This window comes from Schistocerca serialis, chromosome 11 (genome assembly GCF_023864345.2).
Source record: "Schistocerca serialis cubense isolate TAMUIC-IGC-003099 chromosome 11, iqSchSeri2.2, whole genome shotgun sequence".
Lineage (NCBI taxonomy): Eukaryota > Metazoa > Arthropoda > Insecta > Orthoptera > Acrididae > Schistocerca > Schistocerca serialis.
Genome location: NC_064648.1, coordinates 43,471,904 through 43,493,019, shown reverse-complemented (window position 1 = coordinate 43,493,019; position 21,116 = coordinate 43,471,904).

Below are 21,116 nucleotides of genomic sequence, written 5' to 3'. Positions count from 1 at the left end.
AAAAATCGGGCTACCTGTATCAATTGAACAGTTACATTCCCACTTGTCAGTCTTAATCTTAATGTAAGGACACCCAAAACATGAGTCATCATTTCTGTTATTAGACACTTTATGTAAAAGATCACTTTCAGTTTTATCGATTGTTACATCCACACTGTCTTTACAGGGTTTTATCAACTTTTCTGGAATCACAGAATTACAATAGTTACTCATGTTGTCAGGTAAAGATTGAACACAATGAATTTATTCAATCAATTATTACAGAAAGAACACAAAATATATTACTGCCAATATTACACTTTCTGCTTAGATCTTTGACTTCTTTTCACCAATTTGGATACAAATGTTGACTAAACACAGTTAACTTATTCCAGAAGGCACATTTATCTACGTTGTTATCAGTTTGGTTCCAAACAAACTTGAGACCGATGACCATCACAGTCTAGTCCCTTTAAATCCCACAAACCAACCAACCAACCAAACAAACTTCAAGAAGTTTTCACCTTTATTCTCTACACTTACAGATAAGTCACCTTTACTGTTTGAATCATTACTCTGCATGACTTTAATGAAAAACTGCTTTGACTGGACAGGTATTCCATGACTGTCACTTACATAATCACATACACCACTTATCTTCCTGTATTGTCAACATTATTTGCTAATAACTCTGAAACTACATTATTCTTAAATTCCACAAATACCTGATACCTGTCAACATCACCATCATTATCATCATCATCATATTCTTCCAAAATTGCTAGATCAACATCATTAAAAACACAACTCTAATCTCCATCAAAGTCAATCACCTCACCTACATTTATTTGTAATAAACTATCAGTCTCAGACGTACCAACCTCAGTTATTTCACAGCTCTCTTTAACACATATATATCAAAAATATCACCTAGTTCATATCCAATACAGTCATCACTTGATTTACATACATCAATAACATTGCTTTCTGACCAAGCAGAAATCATTAGTACATATGTCAAAATTCTCACTACTCTCACATTCTGGTTTGTGATTAGTACCTACATCACCATAATTAAACATAGTATCCCAAAACTTTTGATCAAAACATAAATGAGAAATCTGATATTCCTTCTGTCCAACTTCAGATACCTGTGCCATATCATGAACACTGTTATTACTCTCTAATTGCAGGTGTAAATTGGGGACCCTATGCTTGTTATTTCCTTGCCCTAAAACTGTGGTACTTCATTGAGGTGGACTGCTGTTTCCCAAGTAGTTAATTCTATGATTGTTTCTTCTATTAAACTGCCCATAGTTATCCCCATTATGCCTATCCTGCTGATGTTCAAAATTTCTGTCTCTATTAACATTTTGATCCAGGTAGAAATTATCATTATCTCTGTTTCTGTAATTATTCCCATTGTGATTTCTATTATTCTGATTGTTGTGGTACATCTTCTTTATACTGCTATATTCAGGCTCTCAACATATTGTAAAAATTGTTCAAGACCATTGTCAAATCCGTGTACTAAATGTCACTGCAACCTTTAAGGTAATCTCCTTTTGAGTGCATCAGTCAATGTCATTTCATCAAATGGTTTGTCAAGGTGTGTTAATTTATTCAGTTGGTTCTTATAAAACTCTGTCAGAGTACCAGTACTCTCCCTATTCCTATAATTAAGACTACTCAAAAATTCATTTTTAATTCTCCCCTGTTCAGCTTTTGACCAAAATGTACTTAAAAAACTTTTTTCAAAACTTGGATGTGTTTCCCACTGGCTTAAAATTTAATTTACTCGTTATAGAGCTTCACCTTGAAGACATCTTTTAACAAATTTAATTTTTTTTTATTGTCACTCGTGCCTGACACAAAACTATCTCTACAGTGATACAGAAAATCAACTGGATGTAACTTGTCTGATAAAAAGCTTTTGATTGGAGTGTTGGACCACACAATACCATTGTTTGAATAAAGATTTTTGTGAATGCAGTTAACCTAAACTGTTGAAATTTTTTGATCTAAAACATTTACACTAGTTTACATAATGCTTTCAACTTTGAAAACTTTTTGTCTGAACTAGTGTGTCCCATTGTTTTTGCTATGGCCTTTTCTGTTCAGCTCTGTCATTAACATTCTTCAACTGAACTCATTTTCCAAACCAATAAATTTATTTTCTAAAATATCAACTTTTTCATTCACACTTCTTAATCCCCCTGACAAACCCATTTTTTAGCTCTGAAACTTGATTGCAAAGTTGGTTTATTTGGCATTGTACCCTATCCATTTTACTATTGTTTCCAGTTTTTAGGTCATTTAAATGTCCTTGTAGTGAAGTAAATTTGCTATTGTTATCTGTTCTTATTTCAGTTAACTCATTATTAACTGCACTAAATTTGCTATTGTTATCTGTCTTCATTTCCTCTAGTTTTGCCAAAATTAACTGTAAAATATCAGTTTCTACTTTTCCTTTGCTGACTATGCTTTCACTCCTCTCAAACATGTCCTGACTGGGTTCTACAGATTTAACTTCTATATTACTTCTACCCTTGTCTCTATTCATTTTGTCACCAAGCTAGAGTAGGGTGTTCCTAAGTCTGCTGTCATAAAGATGAAAATCTTAATGGGTAACGATGGTGTTTGTTCAAAATTGTACACACCACCACAATTTTGTTTTCACTTTTTCACTTATTGTCTTCAAGGTCCTATTGTTGGATGATGACTAATTTTTTAACATTGTAGGGAAAAAAATTGCTACTCAGGGTAGACTACCATTATTAACAATAATTTGGTTTGTAAAAAGTATAGTAGTCTAGGACTTTGAGAAAGTATACCGAACCATTTTATGCATCTGAATTGGCACTAACCTATTTATGGATACTAGTGCAATACTGAACATCATGGTAGATTACCCAAAACTAAGAACTAATGGTTCAATTGGTTATAGACGTAAGCCACCTTGTGCATAAAAATGAAGCAGCCGAAGTATAGCAGCCAAAGATGAAATCTAAATGCGCTGAGTCAAAATCTGAAATGCAAAATGTGGCTACTTCTGAACTTTAATGACAAGTATCTTGTTAGTTAATTATTTTCACAAAATATTAACTATGTTAATGAAAAATTGGAATGTTAGTCTTTAGAATGAGTGGTATCATCTTTACCAAATCTATCTATAAGGTCAAAATATTTTCATTGTTATTTACTATAGTAAAATTTTAGATGGAGGATACCAGCTTGATCTGCCACAGTGTACCAGGACTGACTTATATCAAAGGCCTCACCCCACGAGGCCTGATACATACAGTTGTATCTTATCTTCACTGAGCCAGTGTTTATTAACACATAATGTAATCTTCTTGTTCACACCCAACAGAATACTAAGATTACCAGTTTTATTTTGTAAAGACCTGACATTCATATATTAGAACAATCATTAGTCATCATCACAAAGTGGTAAAGGTGGAGCCTTAGGCAGCGGCACATCACTGTCCTCACTTTCTTTAGTCTTCTGTTATAATGAACTGTGTACATACAACAACTGCTAGCTTCTTGATTGCATTGACTCCAGAAGCTCTCAACAAACTGAATTGCCTAGAACTAGCCATAAATAAGTCACTGTTCCTTTCTTGTTCTGCAGACTCTCATACAACGACTTCTTTATTTTCATCCAAATTCTGTGTATTTGTTTCTTGCTATTTCTTACTAATATAATCGAATATTTGTAATACTGTCCTATGAAAGAAACGTAATTGTTTCCATTTCATTGGATTATTCTATGCATTTGTAGCAGTAGCAGTAAATATGAAAAGATGACAAAATAATGTAATACTTAAATTTCAGTCATTGTGTAGAATGTAAACAAATAGTGATATACTGAATTCATGTAGTAATCCCAGCTAGATGTTCTCAACTATTTATCATCAAATAAACTAGAACTGTTCATTGAATGTGGTTAAAAGACAGTATGCCATTCCACCACTGCATTTTTTTGTAGTTTACTTACAATAACTGTTACGGTTCATGAGGCACTTGTTTATTATTCTGTACGCGCTTTCTGAATTTACCTTGCAGTTTGTTTTTATAACAAAAAGTTCATAAAATATGGCATGAACATAGACATAGTGCTACACTACAAATCAATATGTTACATATAGCACAAAATAACTGGGCACCCACAAAGAATGTCTTGTTCTCAGCCCCAGGTGTGTCTACCTTTTTGTTCTGAAGGAGTGACCACTTCAGTCTGCAGTAATCTGCTGAACAGTGTGCTTTATCCATTATCAGCAGTTGCATTATTTGTTATCACAGTGGCTTTCTTGTTAGACACTCCAATCAGTTATGTTATTAATTGTACTGGGTTGAGCTGGCAGTGTGATATTTTGCAGACCCACTAACAGTAGCTTTGTAGTTTTGCTTTTGAGTAGGCTTCATCTGTTGAACTAGTTCCTCCTACCAGGTAGTGGTTGCACACAATAGATCACCCACCATTTCCACTTTATCCACTCATACAGTACTATCTGCACAGGTACAGGACAATTTATGTTACTCTTAACACTCTGCTTCCACATTCAGCTTGGCCACACACAACTAAACTGTCACCTTCCAGCCTAACCTAGTCTTCGGGCTACTCTACAGATCAGTCATCACAACAAAATACCTATTGAATATAGTTATGTCAGTGTTCATTTAGGGAGACAAAGTAGCTGTTTATGCAACCTGAAAAATCATTTGTGTAAGAAAATAGCTTCTGAAACATAGTGTTACAGAAAAATGCTGAAGACTGTATGTGTATACTGGATAACTAAATGAGTGGTACAGAATGAAGTTGGTAAGAAGTGAAATTAATGGCACAACTTGACTAAAAGATGAGACTGACTCATAGGATGCATATCAAGGAATCAAGGACTCATCAAGTTAGTTTGGTACTGGAGGGAAGTGGGTGGGGTAAAAATTACAGAGATGCACCAAGATTTGACTACTGTAAGCAGGTTCAAATGGATGGAAGTTGTGCCTTACAACAAAATGTGTCCAAGTTTCCTGAGTAAATTAATTACAGTTTCAGCCAATGCTTGTAACCGTGTGATGTCACCATGGATTTGTGCATCAGTACAAATTGTCAGATTTGCTTCTAAAGGGCATCAAATCTACATCTGTATCTTTATTATTTTCAATTTTCTACCCTCAGTTCCAATATTTACTATTCACAAACATTTGATATTATAGTCAGTGGATACAGAACCATTTATAACATGGTTCCAGCATGTTCAAGAAAATATTAAAAAAAAAAAAAAAAAGGCTGCGACCGAATAGGCCTTGAATGCACAATGGTATTGACCAGCTGCTGTGTCATCTTCAGCCCTTAGGTGTCACTGGCTGTGAATACAGAGGGGTATGTGGTGAACACACCACTCTCCCGGGTGTTGTCAGCTTTCGTGACTGGTGCCACTACTTGTCAGTCAAGCAGCTCCTTAGTTGGCTTCAAGTACTAGCCAAGCCCAACAGCACTTAACTTTGGTGATCTGATGGGAACTGTCATCACCACTGTGGCAAGGCTGTTGGCCAAGAAAATACTAGTTTCATTTTAATTGTGTTCTGACCAAAGGAAACTAGGGTGCAACTGTTTTGTACGTGTTCCTTGGCATACTGCATAACTTGCAGACTTCAGCATGTTTACACAAAAAACATTAAATAAAAAATAATTTTTAATCATTATGTGCTCCTAATATTTAGGTTTTCTATGTAATATCATCATTCCTTGCAGATTTGTATGTTTGTGATATTTTTTATTTCAGTGTTACAGAATCACTGATTAAAAACTGACTATTTAGAAATTGCTTTCCCATGAATAAAGAGTATTAGATACATATTTCAACACAGGAAGACAGCTGTGCAAGATAATCCCTCAAGACAAAATTCACATCCTTTGGTAGTACCTTGTCAGTGGTGTTACTAATGCAAAACACCTTATGTCCTTGGTCCCTGCAAATAAAGTTGAACATGTAACATTAGACAATGAATGCTAGTGTAATAAAATCTCAATAAATCCTGTAATGTTCAATACAATTACAATTTCACATTATGCTCATCTTTAATCTTGGTGCATTTCCTTTGCCACAACTGAATAATAAACCTGTAAAAATGTAATTGTAAAGATCGCTGTACAGTGTGCAGATATACTATTAATGCTGTACAAATTACAGTGAGTACTATTATCAGCTAACAATAATAGACACTACACTAACCATCATTGATTATTAATGTAGAACAGAAGCAAAATCTTCAGAGAATAGAGTATTAATACAATGAAAACTCTTTATATACACATTAAAATAGGAATTTGAAACTGCATCAGAATAATGGCCACAAAGGATGAAACTCAATAAATGTACCAAGAATTGTGATTCATTTGTTAATAGGAAAACTTAAAAGTACCTTCAATGTGCACACTGTAACCTATTTATTTTACAATGTTATTTACCATCCCAAAATTGGAATACAGTCATTTTTTAAGCACAGCCATAACATAATCTTCCTGCCTGTGTAATCTGAAATAAGCCAAAACTCTGCACTCATCCTTTGAATCACTTAGTGATGTCTTCTGCTGTACTTTACACACATTCATCAAGCATGCATACAAATTCTCACAGTCAAATTCATGATTATAAAGGCCGTATGCACTCTATGGGAAAAAAAAACCAGCAGTCCAAATTAGCTGAGTTACCTTATAACATCATGAACATTAGTCAATCAGCATCAGCACTTGGGAATATAGTGTGACAGTGTAAAGACAATATGCAGTAGTTGAGCTGGATATGGTAAACTTTGTGAACATTACTTCCAGCATTTTGGTGTGGGAACAGTCTTGTGTTGATTTTATAAAATTCTGTTGAATAATAATTAATTTAAGACACATATTTCTTGTTCATTAATGAAGTGAACATGGGTTCAGCCTATTTATGGTGTTAATTGTCACACTCATTGAGGTACTTCTTTGGGAATGCTATATAATTTCATTATGAGGAGCATGTGATTTGCTGAGTTGGAAGCAGCCTGTCCTCTACTGAAGGAGGCCTACTACCTACTGAGCAATCCACCACCAGCCACCACAAGCAGGCTTATGATTGATGCAGGTCAGTGCATAAATGTGTCATGACATCTGCAGAAATTAAAGTTCACTCTCAACAACATGAGAGACACAGCCACCCAAGGTGGACGACCGCAAAGTTTGACCCGAGAGGGAATGCAAAAAGGTGATGGCCAACTGCACAACACAATTGATGTAGGTTACCTGAGAGAAAGAGTCAGATCAACTTGATAACAAAAATTGACCAAATAGTGATAACTTTTGAAGTAATCCACTAAAAAGGGTTGCTGGCACAGCAGGAAGAACTGAATGATAATATTAGCAACTTCAAAGAAGATAAAAAACAACAAAGACAGAGTCATCTGTGAGACACTGTTGCAGACCATTTTTTTCATACTAGAAATGAAAACATTAGTCCCAGTTAAAGCTGTGACCTGAGAAAGTACCCCAAGGCATAACATTATTTATTTGCCATTTTATTATCATATATTCTTTAGCTATACATGTACCACATATAAATTCAATGTTCTTGTCTATTCTTTAGCTGTATATGTTGTGTTTGTGTAAAATTTGTAACAAAAATCTAAAGTAGTAACTTAAAATTGCAAGACTGAAGAATGCAAATTACATGCTTTTTGCAAAAAAAGAGATATAAATGCAATAAAAATAAAATATTAATACAAATAAGATATAGTGTTAGCCACGTCGTTAATGACACGCCATAACCATAGTTTTAAATATGTGTTATGCAGGGAACATAGTTGATAGTTATTTATCTGTGTTACTTCTTTGAGACAACATTTTTTTGTTTTTTTGTTGTTTTTCTTTTTTTTAACAGTTAAGAATATCAGTTAGGTGATGGACAGCCTGTAGCTTGCCACCTTTCTTATACCCCAGGCAGAAAAATGGGGGAAATAATTTGTAAGCTTTTGAAACTTTAGGAAAATACTCATACTGGATGTAGTAGTGAGAAACAGAAAAGATTCATCCCCCAAGTGGGTCAGCATCTATCTGCCTCCCCCCTTCCTCAATTCAATTTTTTAACCTTATTTTCTGTTTTTATGAGAAACAGTTCATCTTTCGAAGATGTCTATAATGACATAAAATATTTCTACTGAAATCGTGCTCAAAGTTCATATGACTGTTTTAACCAACATAAACACTTCAGGATGAAACGAGACCTCTCTCTGAAAAGCGGAAGTATCCTGTTGTTGATAGGCACAAACAAAAGAAAGAAAACTTGCTAGCTTTCAGATTTACCCTTTGATGAGCTAGACTAATAAAAAGCTCTCTCTCTCTCTCTGTCCCTCCATGCCCCTAGGCTGACAGTGTCAGTGCTATTTTGATTTTGCGGCAGGTGGACTAACTGTGGTGGGGTAGTGTCAAGCAGGCTGGGTGGAGGTAGAGGGAGGTGGGAGGCAGGGAGCTGAACTGATAATGGGTAGCTAGCAGCTCGAATGGAGAGGGCCAGCTTGCAGGCTAGGAATGTGGAAAGGAGGGGTGGCAGCAAAGAAAACTATATAAAGTAATGGGAATAGCAATACTGGGACACATATATCCAATCTCTGTCAAAAAAACTGGTTTAAAATATAATTGGGATAAATTGGCAGAGCAAATGCTGACTAGTATGAAGTATGGAACAGAAATATGGGATGCCATAACACAAGCAAATCTTCATAAGGTTTTAAAGTTATAGAAGATGGCTGTAAGAATAATTTGTGGTGCAAAACCAAGAGACTCATACAGTGTCCCATTCCCTGAAGTTGTAATATTTACATGTACATTAATCAGCCAGAACATTATGATGAACGACCCAATGCCCAGTATGTTCACATTTGGCATGGATAACAGCAGGGATGCATCATGGCTTGGAAGTAGCGAGGTACTGGTAGGTCTCTCATGGGAGTTGGCATGACATATTCACACAAAAGTCACCTGATTCCTGTAAATCCCAGAGAGAAGGTCAGTGAGCTCTGACGTGAAGTTCGGTCACATCCCAGATGTGTTCAATTGAGTTCAGACGTAGCTACTCAGGGAGCCAGTAAGTCAATGGGAATTCACCACTTTGTTCCTCAAACCCCGCCATCACACATCTGGTGTTGTAAGATGGCACATCATCTTGTTGAAAAATACCTCTGCCATCAAGAAACATGATTGTCATGAAGGGGTGTACATGCGCAACCAGTGTGCTATACTCCTTGGCTATCCCAGTGCTTGCACAAGCTCCACTGGACCCATGGATGCCCAAGTGAACGTTCCCCAGAGCATAATGGAGCTGCTGTCAGCTGCAGTTCAGGTATCAAGGCCCTGTACCCCTGGAGGATGATGGATTCTTGTCTTCCCATTGACATGATAAAGATGTGGGCATTCATCAGAGCATGCAATGCTCTGATGGTGTGATAATGCCTGATTCTGATGATCATGTGTCCATTTCAGTTGCAGTTGCCAATGTTGTGGTGTCACCATTGGCATATGCACGGGTCATTGGCTGCGTAGGCCTATTATTGGGAGTGTTCAGTACACTGTGTGTTCAGACACACTCGCACTATGCCCAGCATTAAAGGCCAATGATCATTCCACAACAGTTTGCCACCTCTCCTGTTTTACCAGCCTGCTAATCTTACAATACCTGACATCTCTACTGAGGGGTGGCTGCCCATCCCCATGATGTCTGTGCTTGGTTTCACTATGTGTTGAAGACACTCAACACAGTACTCCTCAAACACCCAACAAGTCATGCAGTTTCCAAAGTGCTCATGTTGAACCTCCATGCCATCACAGTCTGTCCTTCGTTAAACTCTGACAGATTATGTTCCTTCCCCAATCTACATAGGGACAGTGTAGTCACTGATACTACTGTGTCTGACTAGTAGTCATTCCTCACCAGGTGACTCTGCTATTGCCCAAACAGGATTATATCGATAATAGGACAGTGATCATAAAGTTCTGGCCAATCAATGTATATTTTTAAACCGATTATGTTGCCCCCAGCACTTAATCAAAATGTAAACTCTGACCTGAAAAACCGAAATTTCAGAAACATAGAACAGTTTCATCTCATAAGTCATCAAACTGCACTTTATCAGAGAAACCTACTACATGCAGGATTGAAGCTTGTCAATTCATTACTGAGCTCAGTCACATCACTCCCCACTGCAATATTTAAAGCCAAACTAGAAAGAATATTGATCACCAACCATAATTATCATTATTATTATACCTTTCCTTTCTCAGACATTATGTCTGGTAAAAAATGGAAAGTGATGCAGATCTTGATCAAGCATGACTTCCTTTTAACTGTTCGGTAATGTAACATTACATTTAGGAACTTTCGGGTAATTGAACATGTATCAATAATTACAGATTTCTGTAGCTGTATACATATGTTTGGATGTAGCTGTATTGTGTTGACGTACTGGTGGATATTGTGTGGTATGACTCCTGTAGTTGATCGTATAATTGGTATAATGTCAACTTTATCCTGATGCCACATGTCCTTGACTTCCTCAGCCAGTTGGATGTATTTTTCAATTTTTTCTCTTGTTATCTTCTGTATATTTGTTGTATTGGGTATGGTTATTTCGATTAGTTGTGTTAATTTCTTCTTTTTATTGGTGAGTATGATGTCAGGTTTGTTATGTGGTGTTGTTTTATCTGTTATAATGGTTCTGTTCCAGTACAATTTGTATTCATCATTCTCCAGTACATTTTGTGGTGCATACTTGTATGTGGGAACATGTTGTTTTATTGGTTTCTGTTGTATGGCAAGTTGTTGATGTATTATTTTTGCTACATTGTCATGTCTTCTGGTGTATTCTGTATTTGCTAGTATTGTACATCCGCTTGTGATGTGATCTACTGTTTCTATTTGTTGTTTGCAAAGTCTGCCTTTATTTGTTGTGGTATTGAGATCTTTAATAATATGCCTGATGTAATATCTGGTGTTTATTGTTTGCTCCTGTATTGCATTCATGAATCCTTCTGTCTCACTGTACATATTGCCTTTTCTTAGCCATGTGTTGGATGCGTCTTGGTCGATGTGTGGCTGTGTTAAATGAGACAGGTGCTTGCCATGTAGTGTTTTCTTTTTCCAATTTACTTTCTTCGTATCTGTTGATGTTATGTGATCTAAAGGGTTGTAGAGGTGGTTATGAAATTGTAGTGGTGTAGCCGATGTATTTATATGAGTGATTGCTCTGTTTATTTTGCTTGTTTCTGCTCGTTCTAGAAAGAATTTTCTTAAATTGTCTAGCTGTCCATAATGTAGGTTTTTATGTCAATAAATCCCCTTCCTCCTTCCTTTCTGCTTAATGTGAATCTTTCTGTTGCTGAATGTATGTGATGTATTCTATATTTCTGGCATTGTGATCATGTAAGTGTGTTGAGTGCTTCTAGGTCTGTGTTACTCCATTTCACTACTCCAAATGAGTAGGTCAATATTGGTATAGCGTAAGTATTTATAGCTTTTGACTTATTTCTTGCTGTCAATTCTGATTTCAGTATTTTTGTTAGTCTTTGTCTATATTTTTCTTTTAGTTCTTCTTTAATATTTGTATTATCTATTCCTATTTTTTGCCTGTATGCTAGATATTTATGGGCATCTGTTTTTTCCATCGCTTCTATGCAGTCGCTGTGGTTATCCAGTATGTAATCTTCTTGTTTAGTGTGTTTTACCATGACTACGCTATTTTTCTTACATTTGTCTGTTCCAAAAGCCATATTTATATCATTACTGAATACTTCTGTTATCTTTAGTAATTGGTTGAATTGTTGATTTGTTGCTGCCAGTAGTTTTAGATCTTCCATGTATAGCAAATGTATGATTTTGTGTGGGTATGTTCCAGTAATATTGTATCCATAATTTGTATTATTTAGCATGTTGGCAGAACCAGAAAGGACTTAATGAATCTCCTTGGTATATTCCAAGCTTAATCTGTATTGGCTGTGATGTGATATTATTTGAATTTGTTTGGATACTAAGTGTGGTTTTCCAATTTTTCATTACTATGTTTAGGAACTGTATCAATTTAGGATCTACTTTGTATATTTCCAATATTTGTAGTAACCATGAGTGGGGTACACTATCAAAAGCTTTTTGGTAATCAATATATGCGTAGTGTAGCGACCTTTGTTTAGTTTTAAATTAATGATATGAATATAATAGAGGGAAACATTCCACGTGGGAAAAATATGTCTAAAAAGAAAGATGATGAAACTTACCAAACAAAAGCGCTGGCAGGTCGATAGACACACAAACAAACACAAACATACACACAAAATTCTAGCTTTCGCAACCAATGGTTGCCTCGTCAGGAAAGAGGGAAGGAGAAGGAAAGACAAAAGGATATGGGTTTTAAGGGAGAGGGTAAGGAGTCATTCCAATCCCGGGAGCGGAAAGACTTACCTTAGGGGGAAAAAAGGACAGGTATACACTCGCACACACACACATATCCATCCACACATACACAGACACAAGCAGACATTTGTCAAATGTCTGCTTGTGTCTGTGTATGTGTGGATGGATATGTGTGTGTGTGCGAGTGTATACCTGTCCTTTTTTCCCCCTAAGGTAAGTCTTTCCGCTCCCGGGATTGGAATGACTCCTTACCCTCTCCCTTAAAACCCATATCCTTTTGTCTTTCCTTCTCCTTCCCTCTTTCCTGACGAGGCAACCATTGGTTGCGAAAGCTAGAATTTTGTGTGTATGTTTGTGTTTGTTTGTGTGTCTATCGACCTGCCAGCGCTTTTGTTTGGTAAGTTTCATCATCTTTCTTTTTAGACATTTGTTTAGTTTTAGCTTGATATGTCACCTCTGCATCTATTATCAGTTGCTCTTTACATTCTCGTGCTCCTTTGCAACAGGCTTTTTGTTCTTCATTTATAATTTTGTTCTGTGTTGTATGTGTCATTAGTTTCTGTGTAATGACTGAAGTTAATATTTTGTAGATTGTTGGTAGGCGATATTTAGCTGGGTTTGCTGTGTCTGCTTGATCTTTAGGTTTCAGATAAGTTATTCCTTGTGTAAGTGTATCAGGGAATGAGTATGGGTCTGCAATGTAACTGTTAAATAATTTAGTTGGATGTGAATGTGTTGAGGTGAACTTCTTTAGCCAGAAATTTGCTATTTTATCTTTTCCAGGGGCTTTCCAATTGTGCGTAGAATTAATTGCTCGGGTGACTTCATGTTGCAAAATTATCACTTCAGGCATTTGTGGTATCATCTTGTATGTGTCTGTTTCTGCTTGTATCCACCGTTCATGTCTGTTATGTTGTACCGGGTTTGACCATATGTTGCTCCAGAAGTGTTCCATGTCTGTTATGTTTGGTGGATTGTCTATTTTAATGTGTGTGTTATCTATTGTGTGGTAATATTTCTTTTGGTTTGTGTTGAATGTTTGGTTTTGTTTCCTTCTATTTTCACTTTTTTTGTATCTTCTAAGTTGTTTGGCCAATGCTTGTAATTTCTGCTTCTTTTTATCTAATTGCTCTATCGCTTCTTGTTGTAAGATTTTGCCTAACCTTTTTAGTTTTTTTTCTGACATTTCATTTCTTATAAATTGTGTTAGCTGTCTGATGTCTTTTCTCAGTTTTTCTATTTTGATCTGTAGCCTGTGTTGCCATGCTGGTTTTATGGGTTTCTTCTGTGTTGGTTGGTTCTGATCTCTGCCTAGTGTGTATATTTAGTGTAGTGAGTGCACCTATATAAACCAGCAGTTGTAACTCTTCCACAGTTGTGTTTTCATTTATTTTGTTGTGTATAATTGTGTTGATAGTTTTTATTGTTGTTTTGACTTGTGGGTTATTTGGTGGTCTATGCAAGAATGGTCTAATGTCTGTATTTGTGTCTTTGTATTCTATATATGTCAGCTGAAATTTTTCTTCTATATCTAACATGTGTGTCACTTCGTGTTCCATTTGTGCTTGTTCTGGTGGCTGTCTTAAGATTTCGTTTTCCTGTGATTGTTTAATTGATGCATGTTGTTCTTTGTTTCTTTGCTCTGGGATGTTTGGGCCCGTTACTGTATTTTCTTCTTCTTCAGATTGCACATTATTTTGTTCCAGTATTTGTTGTACTTGTTGTTTGATGTTTTCTAATTCTGACTGGGGTATCCTGCTATTTTTTATTATTACATGGATCTGATCAGCTAGTAGTTGTTCTGTTAAAAATTTTAATTCTGGGTATCTGCTAATAAATGTTGTGTATACTTGTGATCGGTATCCAGTTGTGTTGGTTCCTAGGTTTGGTGCTTGGTAATAACAGAACATGAGGTGTCGATTAACTTCATCTGACCATCTCATCCTCTTTTGTTTTCCCTCTGGGGTGGTTGCAGGAAGCATATCCTGAAAAACACCTCTATTTGGATTTAAATCATTTTCCAGTTCGCTAGCAGTGTCGTTACCATTGTGGGCGGGCATAGGGTTCAAGTGTCATCCCCGACCATGACGGCACATGTCCGAGGCTTCTTTACTTCTGTCCTGAACCAACTAATCACACTAAAAGGGGGCTTAACCCTATTAGTGGTTTGTTCTTTTTGTTGCCTTTTACAACTGGCAGAACATACCGAAGGCCTATTCTTTTCTTCTTCTTCTTCTTCTTCTTCTTCTTCTTCTTATCATTATTATTATTGTGAAAGTAAAGAGTAAGTATAATAGAAGTAAAGATGCACTTGAAAACTAAATGCAGGAAATAAATTTTGTCTAGTAGTTGGAATATATTTTGTAATCTCTTGTATTCTACAAACCATTGAAGTTACAGGTTAAGTCAATAATACATTTGCCTAAATAAACACTAACATAATATTGGACATACATTTTCAATTAAAATATTCTGAATGCCATAATCTTATCAAGGTTACTGCATCAGACCAAATACAGTGATAAATTGCAAAGTAAGAATTTAAATTATTATTTTGAGAGTTCTCTGTAAAGCGATGTTAACCACAGTATTAATTCATTCCATAGAATTTCTGTGGTTGCTGCGACTAAACTCTTCTTGGTATTTCAATGTCTTGTGTGAATCATCTACTATGTACTTTTAAACACACTAAAGATAGCAAAAAAAATTTAAATGATTCAGTTTAAAAAATGTAAAAAGTGAAACAATAGCAGGAACATGAAACAGAAAATGGCTTTTCCAACAATTTCTGAGTTGGGAGTATTTCTAATTATTTCTTTTTTTAAATAAACACACAAGGAAATGGATGTAATGTAAAATTTTAATGGGTGAATCACCTACAATGGTGTAGATATGTGACTAAATGTTAAACAAGCAATAATAGGTAAATGACAGGTAAATATTGTAACTGGAAAAGAGAAGTTCTTTTGAGATGCAAGATATTTAATTATACTGATAAGTTATTGGAGTTTCTATGCCCTGTTTGGTTAAATTTTCAAACTGAAGTAATGCAAGAGGCACATAACAATTATACTAGTAACCGAACACGTTCCTATAACCACTTTAAGTCACTAATAACAAGAGAACATTTGTCAATTACATTTTCTTATTAATGGTTTTAGGCAATGGCCATCTTCAGAATATCTGTCAAAAACGTCACATCTGCCATACAAGCAAATATTATGTATGCCATATGAAGAGCAAACATATGGGTTCATTAACAAACAATTCTACATATTGTGGAAAAACTTTACTTCTGAATATCATGTCAACTACTATCTATTGTAACACTGGTGATCAGATGACAATGTTATGCCATTACAAAATTAGCTATCATGACATACCATTACATAGCATGACTATAGGAGTGCTGGGCTCTTGTCAGAATCAGAATCAGAATTTTTAGTATCCCATAACATACAAAGTCAAATCACAGATCTGATGTAGTGGGGACTCATCAACATTACATTTACATTGGAATTACAGTCTGTATATACAGTATTACAAAAACAATATATCAACCCTTCAGTTTACATGTATTACAAAGTAATATATAACAACAGCATTTAAGTTGTGAGATTATTTTCACAAGTGTTTATTTGACACAAAACTGCTAAGCTTAAATTACAGGTGATGTTTCCTTGCTCAGACTTCCACATCATCATTCATAAATTCTTCTATGGAGTAATAACATTTCTTCACTAATAACTTGTGCAGCTTTAGTTTCAGTTGCCCTAGCTCCATACTGTGTACTCATTTTCTTTTTAGTATGTTGTAGATTTTCATGCCCATATATTCTGGGGTTTGTGCATATAACTATAACCTTTGAATAGGAAGCATGAAGTTTGTCTTATTCCTAGTGCTGTATTCATGCTTAAAATTGTTGTCTGTGAATAACATAGGGTTACTGTATACAAAAATAATCAGTTCATAGATGTACAAACAAGGACACTTAATATTTTTAGATTTCTTAATAGTGGATGTATGTCAAATTATGATGGACAGTTGTTAACAAAATCAACTAGAAAACCATAAAATAACTGTAAACCACGGTAAAGGATTTTTTCCATTATGAAAACTAAGAATCATGAAAGTGCGAAACATCACATTCAAACAAATGTTCACCATTAATACATGTGGTATGAGCAAGGGATCATGCGATGGAAGGGAAGGAAGGGAGTACAAGATGGGCACAGAAGGGAAGAGTACAAAATAATATAAATGACAGCCAGCAATTTCTACCGTTGGAAAACTTAAAATATGGAGGGGAGACCTACTGTAAGTCTATTAGGTATTGCAAAAACCCGTCATAAGGTGAAAGTGAAATTTCTTCTTAGTGCACAAACATGTTATTGAATTATCACAGCTGTATGTACATCAGCGTGTAATGTATTCCATATAATGTTATTTACAAACAATGAGTAAGTCAGGATAGGAAGAAGCATGGATGAATATGCACCAGAATGGGTAGGAAGCTGGTGGAGGAGCATAGGGTACTAGGAAAATTTATCTTTGTTGACTTATAATGCTGTGCACTAACAAAGTCACAGTACAATAAAATATCTTACAATTTAGAAACACCAAAAAAGTAATGAAGAGCAGCAATTGAGTTCACCAGGCCTTGGAAGAGATCTTGTACTCCAACATTGAACATAGGAAAATGACATGCATTTGAATACACTATGAATAGCAGTAAAATTACAGTACTGTTTGCCATATACAATGAGAAATCATCTACTCTATCCGTTAAACACACATCACTCACCCTGGTTAAAAAACACATCAGTTTATTTTTACAACAATTACTTGTGGGTTGACAAAGTGAGGGGAGGGGAGCAAGGAAAAAAGGAGTTTTTGTGGTAAGTTCCTATGGGACCAAACTGCTGAGGTCATCAGTCCCTAGGCTTACACACTATTTAATCTAACTTAACCTAATTTATGCTAAGGACAACACACACACCCATGCCCGAGGCAGGACTTGAACCTGTCATGGCGCGACCTGTGTGCACTGTGGCAAGACGCCTCAGACCGCGTGACTACGTCATGTAGCAAGGTGGAGTTGATTGTGCAAGATTAACTGGAAAGTGACCATGCATGATCAAAGGAAGACGTAAATAGAAATTAGACTAAAGCTGTGGGAGGAAGACAGTGGGGGGGGGGGGGGGGGGGGGAGGTCGGTAGGTGTTGAGGCAGGGAGACATATGAAACAAGGGCAGAAGGGAATGGGGCCTTTGATTGTGGAGCCACATGCCAGCAAGACACCATTTTACTGTTCCTGTTTACAATGTTTGCATTCTTTGAGATATTATGTAATACATGTATTGGCTATCTAACAAATTACGAGATGAAAGTGGGGTTGCTATTAATTTGGGTAGTACATTGCTATACAAATTGCAGTTATGAGTTAGGACATGTGGTCCACAGTCTTATCTTAATGTTGTGATACAATCTCCTATGGCTTTGAACACCTCATCACCCCAACCCTCAACCTCGACCCTTTATTTTAGTTGTTCCCTTACCCATGCCTGCTCACTTTTGTATTAGTCACACAAAATATAACCCACCTCCATCCCCACCCCAATGCATATTCTGCCTGTGTAAATAGGTCAAATGTGTCAAGGAAACCAAGAAACGATACCATTCAACTGATCCATATGGTCCAGCATGTAGAATTACTTCCACTCTTTGGTCTAAACTAGCCAAGGAATCAGACTGGTCTTCTGGATAACCAGGAAAATTAAAGAACTATGATCTGTCAAAAACTCTCTCAGTGTTAGAGTACTGCAGATTTATAATATTTCTTACAAGTATGACATCTATTATGTAGGGCACTCTATACAGACTATTGATAATTGCTGTGTTGAATATTGCCACCTTAAGTACAGAAACACTGAAAACAGTCTGATGAACAAACACAAAATTGTTTGTACAGACGAGGATTCAAGCCAACAATTCCAGTTGGGTGTCTGTCATTATGGAAGGAGTTGAAATTAGACTGTATGGTCACAACATCAAGAGACATAGTAACACACCTAGCAATTTATTTATTTATTTGCTATTTTTTAGTCTTAGCTAGATAAAAGAACAGATCAAATGTCACACATAAGTTAATATATATGAATATAGAACATAACATTTTTACAGAATTTCAAATGAGGTAGTATAACTAAAGCAATGCATGTAAACATGCACTTGGAAAGAAAAAATACAAAGGAAAACTTTACATAGTTTTATATCTACACACACACACTCCACAAGCCACCATATGGTGTGCGGAAGAGTGTGTCCTGTACCAGTACTAGTCATTTTCTTTCCTTGGCTTGAGAACTAAGAAGATTTCATTTATTTCCTTTCCTGTTCCAGTTATAGGGCGAGGGAAAAATGACTATCTACAATCTTCTGTATGAGCCCTAATGTCTCTCATCTTATCTTTGTGGTCCTTATGTGAAATGTACATTAGTGGCAGTAAAATCGTTCTCCAGTCAGCTTCAAACCCCAGTTCTCTAAATTTTATCAATAGTGTTCCTTGAAAATAACATCACTTTCCCTCCAGGGATTCCCATTTGAGATCCCAAAGCATCTCTATAATACTTGCACATTGTTCAAACCTACCAGTAACAAATCTGGCAGCCCACCTCTCAAATGTTTCAATGACTTACTTTAATCCTGGTGGGGATCCCAAACACTCTAGCAGTACTCTAGTATGTGCCACGCTAGTGCCCTATGTGCAAAGTCCTTTACAGATGAACCACACTTTTCCAAGACTCTCACAATAAACCATAAGTCAATCATTAATACCTTATGACTACAGCCCTGTCCTATTTCATATTTCTTTGCTACATTATGCCTAGATATTTAAACAAAATAACTGTAATGCTGTATCGCGAACATTACACAACTATTTTTCCTACTGATCTGCATTACATACACTTTTTTTACATTAGAGCTAGCTGCCATTCATCACACCATGTAGAAACTTTGTCTAAATCATCTTGTACCCTCCTAAGGTCACTCCTTCCCATACACCACATGAGATTGCTGCTCACCCTATCTGCCAGATCATTTAAAAATACAGAGAATAATAGCACTCTTATAACACTTCCCTGGGTCACTCCTGACAATACCTGTGTCTTTGATGAATACTTGCCATAGGAGACAATGTACTAGGTTCTATTACTTAAGAAGTCTTCAAACCACTCATATATTTGGGTACCTATTCTGTAAGACATTCATCATCTGATATGAGTGATGGTGCTGCAAGCTATGCTGGATAGCATCACAAATGTAACCTATCAATATAGAGAATGTCACTCTAGCATATGCCATCTCCATGAGATCATCATGGTGCGCGTTAGCCAATAAGGTGCTGGCCACTGGGCATAAAAATGTGAGCTTCACCAGTTTAATGACAGACAGACTTTGTCCATCCTCGATGGTGATGGAGGCTATTGTGGAGAGCATGGGATTTTATGCTAATTTGATGTGGTGGGTTAACTGAACTTTTTATTCATGTGAGTAAAATTATTGCATAAAACCACTAGTTCACCATCTTAAAGAAATCTCTTCAGGGTCCTTGGGAGTCTTACAATTACATGTCAATATATTTTCTCCCTAATAGTATATGTTTTGTTGTTAATAGCAGATGTAAATTTACTATGTTCAGTGAAATGAACTTGCAAAATACTGGAAGTAAATGTCCATGTAGTCTATGCATCCCTGCCTATGATTCACAATTGGGTTTTACATTTTGATACAAAAGTGTTTAACAGATTGCTCCTAGACACCAGGTAGAATACAGGAGTATTAAAAAAATACAAATTAAAAATTATTTTATTAGCCTCTCCTTCTATAATTAATTATAATTAAGCATAATATTTCAACTCAAGGATGCATCTGCTAGTTGTATGGTGTATGGGAAAAAAACAGCACTTGAATAAAAAAAATTATTTCTAGCTTTCAGAACCATTAGTTCATTCCTTTTGGAAGATGAATATATTTTGAAAGATTGGTAATGAGGGGAAGATCACTTAGACCACCTGTGTAGAACACTAGTGTGACCCATTCATGAATACTGTTCAAGTGTTTCAGATCGCCACCAGGTAAGATTAAACCAACACACTGAAGCAACGCAGAGGCTAGATAGGTTACCAGTAAGTTCAAACAACATGTGAGTATTATGAAGATGCTTGGCAAACTCATATAATAACTCCTGGAGGGAAGACAATGTTCTTTTTGTGAAACACTATTGAGAAAATTTTGAAGATATGAGTAATTAGGGCTGGTATGGAGGCATATAGATGGCTTTTCTCCCCTCACTCTATCTGGGAGTGGAACAGGAAAGGAAATGATTTGTCGTGGCACAAGGTACCTTCCAACATGCATCACTTGGTTCCTTGTGTAGTATATGTACTAAAATACAGAAGAAAATTGTGAATGTCTACTGCATTAAAAAATATTAGTTGAAAGTAACCTAAGGCTTCACAATTTATATCAAATGTTTTGTTCCACATTTAATTGTACCTGATACATTCTGATAATCAGTGACTTGCATCTATAACAATTTTACAATTGGGAGATCTCAGTATTGCTTAGATCTATTAATAATCCAAAATATCACATAAAAATAAATTCAATTTTTAGAAATTACGTATAGGAAGA